Source organism: Schistocerca serialis, chromosome 3 (assembly GCF_023864345.2).
Source record: "Schistocerca serialis cubense isolate TAMUIC-IGC-003099 chromosome 3, iqSchSeri2.2, whole genome shotgun sequence".
In the NCBI taxonomy this organism is placed as follows: domain Eukaryota; kingdom Metazoa; phylum Arthropoda; class Insecta; order Orthoptera; family Acrididae; genus Schistocerca; species Schistocerca serialis.
Genome location: NC_064640.1, coordinates 430079990 through 430095479, shown reverse-complemented (window position 1 = coordinate 430095479; position 15490 = coordinate 430079990).

Sequence of the window (15490 nt, the reverse complement as noted above, 5' to 3'; positions counted from 1 at the left end):
AGCTACAAGGAAGGTCCTTTTCAGGGTCGACACAATTTGTAAAAGACTTTCTGTACGCGAACTGACAGTTACTGATGGGTTTGTTCCCGGTACGTCGTATCATGAAACTACAATGGATGTGTCGGGACCCTGGCGGATTCGCCCCCAGGTCCTCAGGGTGGAAGGCTGGCGCACTACCACCGAGCGTGGGGGCCGCCCTGTATACATCGCCATCTCCGGCAGGCAAAGCATTCGCGGTCATGCGTTGTCCAGAGCATCCGGCAACAGGGCAATCCCGCGGCCAATCGGAGCGCGTGGCGCCAAGTTTCCGTAGTTTAAAAATTGTGCGTTGTCGACTTACCAAACATTAGTAATTTTGGTTCCTTCTGGCATCAGCTATACTGGGTTAAAATTTCGTGACCCAATTTTTCTCCACCCTGTATATGTTTATTTATTTATTCACTGTGGGTATTGAATAAATGAAATGATCGTATAGCGTTATTGGCAGGGGAACCCCGTCTGGGGTTGTTCGGCTGCCTGTTTGACGCCACTTAGGTGACGCGCGCATCTTTTCGATAAAAATGTGATGAAATGAATTTGACAACACAAGCACCCAGTCGCTGAGTGCAGTAACTCTCCGACACGGCCGGGGATCGAACCCGGAACCCCACGATCTAGGGACAGTGATCAGAACCACTAATCCAAGGGTTACAAAGTATTTGGAAAGCAGTAATCATACTATAACATTCGCTTGGAACACGCCCGAAGTTCCTTTTACGTGTGAAGATTTCTCTTCGTTATGAATGACGTATGTGTTCTATTTGCTACGATGTTTCCAGTTCAGTCATAAAGCTGGACTGTATGCCATACGCTCCTAGTTTGTTTAACAAGCGACAGTGAGGAACTGTATCGAAAGCCTTACGGTAGCCAAGAAGGATTGCATGAACCTGAGCACAGCTGTCTGTTGCCGTCTGGGTCGCATGGACGAACAGAGCGTGTTGGATTTCACACGATCGATGTGTTTTCTGAGTCCATGCTGATTCATGCTTAGGAGACTTTCGGTCTTCAGAAAGGTTATAATACGCAACATAAAATGTGTTCTAAAATCCTGAAACAGATTGATGTCAGATGTTAGACGACTCTTCCTGAGAACGATATTGCTCTGCGCTTTTTTCCAATCACTAGGGACGCTTCCCTCCTCCAGCGCCCTACGGTATGCTGCTGCTAGAAGAGAAGCAAATCGGCATCCTAGTGCACAATAACGAGTCTTTCTGCCTGTGCTATGTGTCACTAGAGCAATGTCAACGTGTGGAGAGAAGATAGACCATTCAACACATTAATTGTGGGTTCAAAATGGTTCAAATGGCTCTGAGCACTATGGGACTTAACATCTGAGGTCATCAGTCCCCTAGAACTTAGAACTACTTAAACCTAACTAACCTAAGGAATTCACACACATCCATGCCCGAGGCAGGATTCGAACCTCCGATCGTAGCAGCAGCGCGGTTCTGGACTGAAGCGCCTAGAACCGCTCGGCCACAGCGGCTGGCTGTGGGTTTGATGACTGGCATAATGTCATGTTTGCAAGTGAACCACGGAGACCTGTTATGCCAGATACAATACAAGAAAGGCTGTGTCGACGTAAACGACGCGATACAAAGTACCACCATGTTCAAGATGTGTCTTGTTTTTGACCGGTATTATGCGTGACTATCGTAAACCTTAGATACAATTTCGAGGGACGTTAACTGTTGGTGAGTATAACAATGACGCTCATCGACCATTTCCACAACCCTTTGGCCACAATTGTAATGCTGAATTTATTTTCGTCAACAGCAGTGCTCGTCGTCATCAACTTACTTCAGCGAAGAAGTTCATGACTGCCCTGGATATCAATCACATAAATTGACCACCTCATTCAACGGGTGTGGACTGTATTGAGTATGCTAGAGGCAGGCTGAAAACGGCTGTGTTCTTTTTTTATCGTCCGCGGCATTCTCAGACACTGCAAGACCTTATTAAAGTTGCCAAGATGGAGGGGGACCTCTTTCCTTAAGATAACGTCAATGTATTGATCGCCAGCATGCCACTGCGTGCCGAAGACCTGAACAACACCAGACGCGTTCTCGCACGGCACTAAGGCACAAATGAAGAATGGCCAACCGAGTAATGTTCATTTTTTTCCGAAACTGGAGCAAGGAAACAGCCTGTACCTTGATTATTGCGTGGCATCTTTGTTATTCCACACTTTTTTTTTCATTCCGAACTAATTCTGATATTCTAAACATTTCTCAGGTTTTATGTTTCTGAGATTTCATTTTATACTGTCAACGATATTAGCGCAGATGTGGAGCAGTTCTGTACCCAAGGAAGGGGCTAGGTATCATTAATAATTTGTAAGATAAGTATAAACTGGTACAAATGTCACATCCATAAATAATCGTTTTGTAAAGAATCAAGGTTACTTAACGTGTCAACCGTGAAGTGTAATTGGTTACGGCGTCGTCGTGGGCACATTGGTGCCGCACGTTGTATATAGTAAATCTCAAGTGCAGTGCAGCAAGGAACCTCAGATAGTTATTCCAGAAAGAGACATCAAGGGAATGAAACAATTGTGAATTTTGCATTTGAAGGTGAGGATACACACACACACACACACACACACACACACACACGAAGCATGGAATTTTCTGCAGAAACGCAGAAATATAGGAAATTAAGAATCTGGGATCTCAACAAATTGAAAAAGAAACAGAGGTTGCTGATAGTTTCAAAGAGAGCGTTAGGCGAAAATTGCGAGAAACGGCGAAAAGAAATAAAATAGATGAGATGAAATAGTGAAAGCAGCAGAAGATCAAATAACCAAGAAGATAACGCCCAGTAGAAATCCGTGCACAACAAACCACATATTGAATTCTATTGACGAAAGGAGGAAATGTTCAAATGCAGCAAATGAAGCAGTCGGATGAGAATACAGATGTCTAAAAAATGTGACTGGCATGAAGCGAAAAATGGCAAAGCGGGCGTGACTAGCGGAGAAATGCAAAGCGGTAGAGGCTGATATGACTATGAGAAAGATAAATCAATGCTTATACGAAAATTAAAGAAAATATATCCAGAGTAAGTGAATACCTGGTGGTTATACTCATAATTCAAGTGGAGCAACTCACGCAGGTTCAGTGTGGGCTGTAATTATCGCGTGGCAGCGATACTTGGTAGATATGTAAAAGCGTTAATGCGGAACCAATTGCTCATACTGAACAAAATGTGTAAGCGGCGATTAATAATAAAATCAACATTATGCCTTTCACATTTGTTTCATATTTTCTGCCCACGTACCGTTACTGATACTTTACATATGGAAAGTTTTCTATACGAAGGACGGTCGAAAAGTTTCTAGCCTAACAATAAGGTCAGGAGTCCACTACACGCAACAAGCGGCTACACGGGTATCAGGGGTTTTGCGGCGTGGGCTGGGCGGTTTTTTAGGTTAGATGGCCTTGGGCAAGTACAGAAAGGGCAACAGCCTCAACGGGTGCGGGACAAAGTCAGGACATGCGGGGACCAAGCAGCAATCGGAATTGTAATTGTCAACTGTCGAAGCTGCGTTGGTAAAGTACCAGAACTTCAAGCGCTGATAGAAAGCACCGAAGCTGAAATCGTTATAGGTACAGAAAGCTGGCTTAAGCCAGAGATAAATTCTGCCGAAATTTTTACAAAGGTACAGACGGTGTTTAGAAAGGATATATTGCATGCAACCGGTGGTGGAGTGTTCGTCGCTGTTAGTAGTAGTTTATCCTGTAGTGAAGTAGAAGTGGATAGTTCCTGTGAATTATTATGGGTGGAGGTTACACTCAACAACCGAGCTAGGTTAATAATTGGCTCCTTTTACCGACCTCCCGACTCAGCAGCATTAGTGGCAGAACAACTGAGAGAAAATTTGGAATACATTTCACATAAATTTTCTCAGCATGTTATAGTCTTAGGTGGAGATTTCAATTTACCAGATATAGACTGGGACACTCAGATGTTTAGGACGGGTGGTAGGGACAGAGCATCGAGTGACATTATACTGAGTGCACTATCCGAAAATTACCTCGAGCAATTAAACAGAGAACCGACTCGTGGAGATAACATCTTGGACCTACTGATAACAAACAGACCCGAACTTTTCGACTCTGTAAGTACAGAACAGGGAATCAGTGATCATAGGGCCGTTACAGCATCCCTGAATATGGAAGTTAGTAGGAATATAAAAAAAGGGAGGAAGGTTTATCTGTTTAGCAAGAGTAATAGAAGGCAGATTTCAGACTACTTAACAGATCAAAACGAAAATTTCTGTTCCGACACTGACAATGTTGAGTGTTTATGGAAAAAGTTCAAGGCAATCGTAAAATGCGTTTTAGACAGGTACGTGCCGAGTAAAATTGTGAGGGACGGGAAAAACCCACCGTGGTACAACACCAAAGTTAGGAAACTACTGCGAAAGCAAAGAGAGCTTCACTCCAAGTTTAAACGCAGCCAAAACCTCTCAGACAATCAGAAGCTAAACGATGTCAAAGTTAGCGTAAGGAGGGCTATGCGTGAAGCGTTCAGTGAATTCGAAAGTAAAATTCTATGTACTGACTTGACAGAAAATCCTAGGAAGTTCTGGTCTTACGTTAAATCAGTAAGTGGCTCGAAACAACATATCCAGACACTCCGGGATGATGATGGCATTGAAACAGAGGATGACACGCGTAAAGCTGAAATACTAAACACCTTTTTCCAAACCTGTTTCACAGAGGAAGACCGCACTGCAGTTCCTTCTCTAAATCCTCGCACAAACGAAAAAATGGCTGACATCGAAATAAGTGTCCAAGGAATAGAAAAGCAACTGGAATCACTCAATAGAGGAAAGTCCACTGGACCTGACGGGATACCAATTCGATTGTACACAGAGTACGCGAAAGAACTTGCCCCCCTTCTAACAGCCGTGTACCGCAAGTCTCTAGAGGAACGGAGGGTTCCAAATGATTGGAAAAGAGCACAAGTAGTCCCAGTCTTCAAGAAGGGTCGTCGAGCAGATGCGCAAAACTATAGACCTATATCTCTGACGTCGATCTGTTGTAGAATTTTAGAACATGTTTTTTGCTCGAGTATCATGTCGTTTTTGGAAACCCAGAATCTACTATGTAGGAATCAACATGGATTCCGGAAACAGCGATCGTGTGAGACCCAACTCGCTTTATTTGTTCATGAGACCCAGAAAATATTAGATACAGGCTCCCAGGTAGATGTTATTTTTCTTGACTTCCGGAAGGCGTTCGATACAGTTCCGCACTGTCGCCTGATAAACAAAGTAAGAGCCTACGGAATATCAGACCAGCTGTGTGGCTGGATTGATGAGTTTTTAGCAAACAGAACACAGCATGTTGTTATCAATGGAGAGACGTCTACAGACGTTAAAGTAGCCTCTGGCGTGCCACAGGGGAGTGTTATGGGACCATTGCTTTTCACAATATATAGAAATGACCTAGTAGATAGTGTCGGAAGTTCCATGCGGCTTTTCGCGGATGATGGTGTAGTATACAGAGAAGTTGCAGCATTAGAAAATTGTAGCGAAATGCAGGAAGATCTGCAGCGGATAGGCACTTGGTGCAGGGAGTGGCAACTGTCCCTTAACATAGACAAATGTAAAGTATTGCGAATACATGGAAAGAAGGATCCTTTATTGTATGATTATATGATAGCGGAACAAACACTGGTAGCAGTTACTTCTGTAAAATATCTGGGAGTATGCGTGCGGAACGATTTGAAGTGGAATGATCATATAAAATTAATTGTTGGTAAGGTGGGTACCAGGTTGAGATTCATTGGGAGAGTGCTTAGAAAATGTAGTCCATCAACAAAGGAGGTGGCTTACAAAACAGTCGTTCGACCTATACCTGAGTATTGCTCATCAGTGTGGGATCCGTACCAGATCGGTTTGACGGAGGAGATAGAGAAGATCCAAAGAAGAGCGGCGCGTTTCGTCACAGGGTTATTTGGTAACCGTGATAGCGTTACGGAGATGTTTAATAAACTCAAGTGACAGACTCTGCAAGAGAGGCGCTCTGCATCGCGGTGTAGATTGCTCGCCGGGTTTCGAGAGGGTGCGTTTCTGGATGAGGTATCGAATATATTGCTTCCCCCTACTTATACCTCCCGAGGAGATCATGAATGTAAAATTAGAGAGATTAGAGCGAGCACGGAGGCTTTCAGACAGTCGTTCTTCCCGCGAACCATAGCGACTGGAACAGGAAAGGGAGGTAATGACAGTGGCACGTAAAATGCCCTCCGCCACACACCTTTGGGTGGCTTGCGGAGTATAAATGTAGATGTAGATGTAGAATGACAGAAATGTCATAATACCAATTTATTTTTCAATATAATACCCGTATACACCAATACACTTACGGGCACGCTCAGATAACTTCTGCGAACCATTCAAATAAAAGGTCTTCGATTTCGAGTCCAACCAAGAGTTCACAGCACCGATCACTGCATCATCATTGTCAAATCGTCGTCCTTTGAGGTCTTTTTTTAGGTTTGGGTAAAGAAAAAATCTGATGGCGCCAAATCTGGAGAATTTGGCGGATGAAGTAACAATTGGAACCCGGAGTCACTCAGAGTTTCCAGTGTTGCGAGGGCTTTGTGCGCCGGTGCGTTGTCCTGATGCAAGACAATTCCGCGCGCCTATTTTCTGCGCCCTTTTTTCTTTATTTCTTCTCTCAAACGGCGCAGGAGGGTGCAATAATATGATGCATTGATGGTTACACCCTTTTGCAAGTAATCGATCGTAATTATCCCTTCCGCATCCTAGAAGACAGATGCCATCACCTTACCGGCTGATTTTCGCACCTGGAATGTATTTGGGGTAGGGGATGAAGGATGTTTCCATTGTTGTGACTGGTGTTTTGTCTCAGGATCAGAGTGGTGAACCCACGTTTCGTCCATTGTCACATACCTTGCCCATGGGAGGTTCCAAATGTCGTTTCAATGTGCTGCAACATTGTTCGACGATCCTGCAAAATCGTATCGTGAATTGCAGTCACTGTTTCATCAGTGGCAACTGTGACAGGCCTTCCGTTCCTTGGCGCATCTTCCACCCTCGTTCTACCACGTTTGAAGTCGGACAGCCAGTTTTTTGCTGTCCTTAAGTGTATTTCGCATGTTGTCCGCAATTTCCTTGGGCGTCTTTCCCGTCAAATGAAGATATCCAATCACAGCAGGGGATTTTCTAGATATTCACCATTTTGCTTACACTACGGTATACAGCGTATCCTAGCGCTAAAACTAACGACGCTGGAGTCGCAAAATTTGACTTGCGTATCAACAAAGGGTCACCATAAAATTGTGCGCCCAGATAGCTGAGTGGTCAGCGTGACGGATTGCCGTCCTACGTGCCCGGGTTTGATTCCCGGCTGGGTGGGAGATTTTCTCCGCTCAGGGACTGGGTGTTGTGTTGTCTTCACGATCATTTCAAAAAATGGCTCTGAGCACTATGGGACTTAACATCTGTGGTCATCAGTCCCCTAGAACTTAGAACTACTTAAACCTAACTAACCTGAGGACATCACACACATCCATGCCCGAGGCAGGATTCGAACCTGCGACCGTAGCAGCCGCGCGGTTCCGGTCTGAGCGCCTAGAACCGCTAGACCACCGCGGCCGGCGCGATCATTTCATCCCAATCCGGCGCGCAGGCCGCCCAATGTGGCGTCGAATGTCATAAGACCTGCGCCAAGACGGCCGGACCTGCCCCGCAAGGGGCCTCCCGGCCAATGACGACAAAGGCTCATTTCCATTTACCATAAAATTGGTGGTGTTGTTGTCCGAGACATTACGGTAACTATCTCGGACTAGAAACTTTACGATCGCCTCTCGTACGTCTTTCTTGCACTCACAGTGCCAAATTTGCGCCTGGTGACGAAAACTGGAACTAATTCTCTTCCAACCTATATCAGTTCCGCATTAATGTATTAGAACACCTGCCAACTTTCACTGCCAGTTGATAATTACAGCCCAAACTGGACCTGCTCTTTAATTATAACCACCCGATATATCGAAATGCAGTTGTCGCTAATCTACAATGGAAAATGTGGCGCATTTTCTGACGTGCACAACTAATTTTCAACTTTAATTATAAACTTTTTTTCTGTGGCATTGGAAAGAGTCTTCCAAGAGGACTTCAACGAGATAGCAAGTGCGTAACGTGATGAAATATTGACAGGATAACGGCTGCAAGCCAGTGTCCCGCCGTTAGGAGAAGAGGTCCCACAGACGTCTGCCGCACTATATCAAATGTAAGCAAACGCGTAACTCAGGTACGGTTCGTGTGTTGTATCTCTGCACCTAAAGTCCATCAGTCTGTGCTCTGCTGTTCCAGAAATCAGGCACCTGCTCGTGAAGCTATTCAGATTTCCTCAATGTGTCTGACAGTCGAAAAAGTGGATATGGTTTTCGTTCACGGCGAAAATTGCTAAACTGTGCTGATGTAAGATGATAAGTATCCTGATCATGCCACACCGTCGCGTCTGCCTTAGGAAACAAACACTATCAAGTGCTATTATGTCGTGCCACACAAGTACGCGGAACTACACTACTGGCCATTAAAATTGCTACACCATGAAGATGACGTGCTACAGACGCGAAATTTAGTCGACAGGAAGAAGATGCTGTGCTATGCAAATGATTAGCTTTTCAGAGCATTCACACAAGGTTGGCGCCGGTGGCGACACCTACAACGTGCTGACATGAGGAAAATTTTCCAACCGATTTCTCATACACAAACAGCAGTTGACCGGCGTTGCCTGGTGAAACGTTGTTGTGATGCCTCGTGTAAGGAGGAGAAATGCGTACCATCACGTTTCCGACTTTGATAAAGGTCGGATTGTAGCCTATCGCGATTGCGGTTTATCGTATCGCGACATTGCTACTCGCGTTGGTCGAGATCCAATGAGTGTTAGCAGAATATAGAATCGGTGGGTTCAGGAGGGTAATACGGAACGCCGTGCTGGATCCCTACGACCTCGTATCACTAGCAGTCGAGATGACAGGCATCTTATCCGCATGGCTGTAATGGGTCGTGCAGCCACGTCTCGATCCCTGAGTCAACAGATGGGGACGTTTGCAAGACAACAACCATCTGCACGAACAGTTCGACGACGTTTGCAGCAGCATGGACTATCAGCTCGGAGACCATGGCTGCGGTTACCCTTGACGCTGCATCACAGGCAGGAGCGCCTGCGATGGTGTACTCAACGACGAATCTGGGTACACGAATGGGAAAACGCCATTTTTTCGGATGAATCCAGGTTCTGTTTACAGCATCGTGATGATCGCATCCGTGTTTGGCGACATCGCGGTGAACGCACATTGGAAGCGTGTATTCGTCATCGCCATACTGGCGTATCACCCGGCGTGATGGTATGGGGTGCCATTGGTTACGCGCCTCGGTCACGTCTTGTTCGCATTGTCGGCACTTTGACAATGGACGTTACATTTCAGATGTGTTACGACCCGTGGCTCTACCCTTCATTCGATCCCTGCGAAACCCTATATTTCACCGGGATAATGCACGACCGCATGTTGCAGGTCCTGTACGGGCCTTTCTGGAGACAGAAAATGTTCGACTGCTGCCCTGGCCAGCACATTCTCCAGATCTCTCACCAATTGAAAACGTCTGGTCAATGGTGGCCGAGCAACTGGCTCGTCACAATACGCCAGTCACTACTCTCGATGAACTGTGGTATCGTGTTGAAGCTGCATATGCAGCTGTACCTGTACACGCCATCCAAGCTCTGTTTGATTCAATGCCCAGGTCTATCAAGGCCGTTATTACGGCCAGAGGTGGTTGTTCTGGGTACTGATTTTTCAGGATCTATGCACCCAAATTGCGTGAAAATGTAATCACATGTCAGTTCTAGTATAATATATTTGTCCAATGAATACCCGTTTGTCATCTGCATTTCTTCTTGGTGTAGCAATTTAAATGGCCAGTAGTGTATATCTACATACATATTCTGCAAGTCACCGTAAGGTGCGTAATGGAGGGTGCCTTTTAATACTACTAATATCGTCCTTCCCTGTTCCACTCGCTAACGGAGAGAGGGAAAAATAACTTCCCTATGAGCTGTAATTTCTGTAATCTTCTCGTAGTGGTCCTTACGTGAAATGTACGTTGGCGCCAGTAGAATTGTTCTACAATCTGCCTCAAATGATGGTTCTTTTCTCAGTAGTGTTTCACGAATGAAACTCGCCTTTTTTCCTGGGAGTCCTATTTTGAGTTCATGGAGCATTTCCCTAATACTCACTTCTTGATCGAATCTAACGGTAACAAATCTAGCAGCAAGCCTTTGAATTACTTCGACGTCTTCCTTTAATCTGACCTGATGGGAATTTCAAGAACTGGAGCAATACTCAATGATGGATCGCACTAGTATTCTGTACACGGTCTCCACTATACATGAGCTACACATCCCTAGAATTCTCCCAATAAACCGAAGTTGACCATACTGAAGCCATCATGTCAAAGCAGAGTTCTAAGAAGTACACTTCCTCTCACATGCCTTCCATGTTTTGCTAAAACACTCGCGACATTCGATATCTTTCAGCTGCACGACATTAAATTTGCGTTATCCCCGTGCTCGAGAGGCTTTTTGGCGTTCCATATTCAATATCGTTATATAAGCAGCATGGTCGGAAAAGCTTGTCGGTCACACTTCGGTCTGCGATACTCTGTTTTTCAAGTTGTCAGAGACGTAGATCCTGTCTAAAAAGCTCGCTGAAGAGTTCGTAATGAAAGTCGAGCCAGGAGCGTCGGCGTTTTGAAACTCCCACGTGTCAGATAGTCTAAACTCTTTCACTATGTATGCTAACTCTGTGGACGTGTCAAAATTCTGAACCTGATCTTTGGGATTTAAAACAAAGTAAAAGTGTCCCGCAGTTATGATAATATCATGGCGCATAACGAACAGGGGAGCAATTTTGTGTTTGAAAAACTCTGCTCTATTGCGTCGAATGTTGCTTCCGGACGGTGCGTAGATATTGATGGTTCTCGAGTTACATAATATGCAAGCAATGCCTGTACCCTTAGGAAGAGTTTCACGTCGTTAACAATTCCCCCTTTGGTTAGTATAGCTGCTCCTAGTTCACTTCCATGTTCAGAGTTAAAAACAGCATTATACCCATGTACCTCATTCAATTCAATGTCTTTTACTTCTTGAAGTAAGGTAAAGTCGATATAGGCGGTATATAAAAAAAAAATTCAGGTTATTCATCTTCAGTGAACTTCTAATACTGTTTATATTCAAGGCAACAATTCGGCAAGCTTGAAAAGGGCTCGTAATTTTTGCTCATTGTTGATTTAAGAGCTTTCATCACTGCCAGCCATGCTTTGATATTTTTAATATGTATGTGACACACAACCACTTCTCACTCTCTGATCCGTTAGAGACAGACTTTTACTACCTAACAGAGCCATCGTAGAGTCAGTCTTTGCCCCGTCAGAAAGTGCCGGTGTTTCGTTCATCTCTGCGTCCTCGATTGGTTCGTAAGCCCAGTTCCCTTGAGTGATAGGATTGTTTGCATTTTGTCCAAAGTCACGAGGAGTCTGTTCAGTCAAATGGTTATTGGTTGCCACTGCAATGTGGCTCAAGTTAGCAGGGGTGGAATCAGTTTTGGTGGATGTACTAGTGGATTGTGGACGAAGGTTCCCACAGATCCGTCATTGATTCTATTACCTATTTATTTCGCCTTTACACGCATTAGCGGAGCAAGTTGCTCAGCCCCTTCATGTGCGAGTCTCTGCTTTTTGTTTATTCTAGAGCAAAGGCTTTTTGGTGCAGGCCGTGAAGAGTCCGCTGCAGTTTCCTGGTCCTGATCAGAAATATAAGCCTCAGAAGATGCTGATTCAGGAACTTTTGAGTTATTTGGGATGTTGGTGATTGGAACTTTAGTCACAGGTTCTGTGAGCTGTGGTTTGATCAAGGACGCCTCCGCAGTTTAGGTGGTCTCCATTGGAATGTCACTTGCACTAACATTGTCATTCGTGAGTTTCATCGAAATAGGGGTGGGTGGTCCCTGTTCAGTGACAGCCGCCACCGTAGTGTTCTCTGGTATGGTAGCTGTTGGAGCATTCGTCACAGGTTCTTTCGGTTTCGGTGTGGTCAGGCACACCTTCGCAGTATCTATGGTCTCCTTCGGAGTGACTCTTTCACAAACACTGTCATTCGGGATCGTTGCTGTTATTGTGGTGGGTGGCTTCTGTCCTGTAGCAGCCGCTGCTTAATTTAAGGGTACAATGGTCGTAGCCGCGGGTCTTCACTGCTTCGCCGGCCGGCAGCTGGGCTACGCGCCTCTGTGTATAGACTATTGGGCGCGCACATGACCCGTTCCACCGCAACCGTTGTGGGTTGCCCGCCTGAGATAACTATCGCTCTATATCTGCACACATTAATTTAGAACGAATTATGTCGTTGTAGATCAACTTTTAGTTGTCTCATGCCGTTCAACACAGGTAACCTGCAGGCATTGGACCACTTCTCGGCAATGTTACTTACGGATGTAATGAGTACGTACATATTAGTTCGTATAAGGTACTAAACTTTTGGAGAACAGAGTTCAAAATTTATGGTACATCAACAAATTAAGACTTTAAAGGAAATTTTATTTATTTAAAAAATGAAAATAAAAACATTATAAAAGTTGGGTATACATCAGTTAGCAAAATGTCACTACTTTGCAATTACATATTTCCAGAATTTATACATTGTGAAAATTGTAGAAACAATTTCTATCTGGTACAAAACACAAATAGGTGTCACATTTGGTACACATTACTTTTGTTATTTTTTGACATTCATTAAATTCACATCTGGCAGATTTTTCGCAGTAGTTACGCCAGTGATCGATTCTGTCCTTCCTGATGTCTGCATTTGCTGTATTTGGATGCCTTCTTTTTTTGGTGCCACTGCCTGGTGAACTATCCAGCGATTGCCTCTTGGATGGTTTTCCTGACCAGCATAAGGATTCAGCAATATCAAGCTTGAAATCAAACAAAGCCATCTGGGTTTTCTCTTCAATACTATTTTCATGACAGGCTTTCTTGTAAAGTAGCCAAGCAACAACACAACTCATGTCCAGTAAATGGAAGAACAGTCTCATGTAATATTTATTTGACCTGATTTTCGTTCTGTATAGAGCTAATAAGGAGCCAATAGTGTCAACACCTCGCATAAAGTTGTTGTACTCCTTCACAATTTTTGGGCATTGTATTTGAATATGTTGCTTTGTTTCTTTGTCATATCTTGCAACCTGGGTTTCTGGGTATGTACCTGAAAAGGTCCCCAGAAGGCTGACACACCTGTTGTCTTGCCATTTCACAAGAATCAGGTCATATCCAGAAACTGATGCAGTGGATTCAACAGATGTGCCTCTTCCCTGCTTGTTCATTTCAGCATCAGATGTCATCTTATTGTTACCCACTCTATTCGACTGTACTGTTCCCATACTGAATACCACATTTTACCAGCTCAACTTGAAGCTCTGGACTGCAGAACCAGTTATCATAGAACAGTTTATGATTTTTGTACTTTGGTATTCTTTCAGCCAATCTAAGCACTACATTTCCATTGGCGTTTACATTAGAAAGATGACTGGGTTGATTGATTGGTCCAGAATAGACTTAAATATCATAAATAATACCACTGGCACTACCACCCCACTTCTTTGGTTTCTTGGGATTATACTGTTTCAAGCTACTGTGACCTTTGAACGGCACAATTTGTTCGTCCACTGCAAGGTGTTCTTCAGTTGGTATTTTTGATAAATTTTTTCGCAGCGTCTCGCTTACCATTCTAACCTTGAACAGTCTGTCAGGTGCAGAATGTTGCTGAGTATTGTCAGCAAAATGTAAATATCTCTCTATTTGTTCCCATCTGCGTAGCGTCATTACATCAGTCACTTGTTTCACACCACATTTCTTGTTCCAGTATCTTCTGTTCCCAGGTATAGCAATCAGTGACATGTAGAATACAATACCAATAAATTGTTCAATTTCAGTAGAGGTAACACTGAAGGTGTTGGCCACATCACACTGCTTCGAATACAGATTTGTTTGATGACATATGTATTCAATGATACTTGAGTCAAAAATCTTTTTGATGTACGTTAGTGGTGAAAATACTTCTGTAGATGGTGTAATTTCTCCAGTCCAAACAGGAGACGGAAATACAGATTTTACAGTGTTCCTCTTTCAAAGAAGGTTCAATTTCGGCACATTACAACGAGATGGAGATTGTGCCTGAGGAAGATTATCACCTACTTCAGGTTCAACTATCTGCTCTGTGTTTGAAACACAAGGCACTCCCACTTCATCTGGCTCATCACAGTTTTCTTCACTGCTGCTACTGTCACCTGATTGTGAGCCTGAAAAGTAGAGTGTGAATAACATGTCATCAGAAACTGAACAAGGGGTGGGGTGGGAAACTATATAAAGCTGACTAGGCTACAATGCTGGCCTACGTCACAGTCACAATTTTTTAGATAAAAAGCATGGAATACATTTGGGACATCAACAATTGATATATTGTCACGAGAAAAAGAACACACATGAAAAGAACTGTAAAGAGTTGTATATTAGAGCAGTAAATGTTGCCACTGTAGCGAAAATCCAATCAACTTCTCATATTGATGTAACTGTTTATGTGATTTTTTTATGAAAATTGCTAGTGAATTTCTAGCTCACCTGTAATCGTTCAACGTAGGTTTTATCCAGATCACTGTCAAAACAGTCTTCGTCACTGCTTTCTGGAGGAATATAGCTTCTCCCTTGTCTTTTTCTGTAAAATAAACGGGTATCCATGTTTACTTCACGTATTGTCCACTTTTACCTTTACTGCACACTTTTCATTCAAATACACACGCACAAAAGTTTGAATAAAAAGCAAAGAAACAATTATTTCGAAGGAAACAATACGTTTATAGCTTTTGTTGATTCTTCCAATAGAAATGGAAATGTCGTGTGGCTAGGGCCTCCCGTCGGGTAGACCGTTCGCCTGGTGCAGGTCTTTCGATTTGACGCCACTTGGGCGACCTGCGCGTCGAATTCTTCCAATAGAAACACGGCGAAAGAAAAGCTCGAAAGACACGTCATTCATGAATAAATAAATTCCACTAATCGCACGCCCAGAGACCCACAGTCTTCTAGACATAACAACAGTCCTGCGAACTTCTACTCAACTGCTGTAAGCAGATGATGCCATCTGACGTGATACACGGAAAACACAGATGTATATCTGCGTATACACTGCACGTCAGTGGCACAATTACATTACATGAGCCAGTACAGAGTTCTGAAAATATGTATATTTAAATATACACAGTGCAATAGTGACTTTCCCATAACTCGAGACTACTGCATTAATATATTCAGCAGGCACTTCAAACGCACTCAAAAATTCTGACAGTTCTGATTTCTAATCCGGCA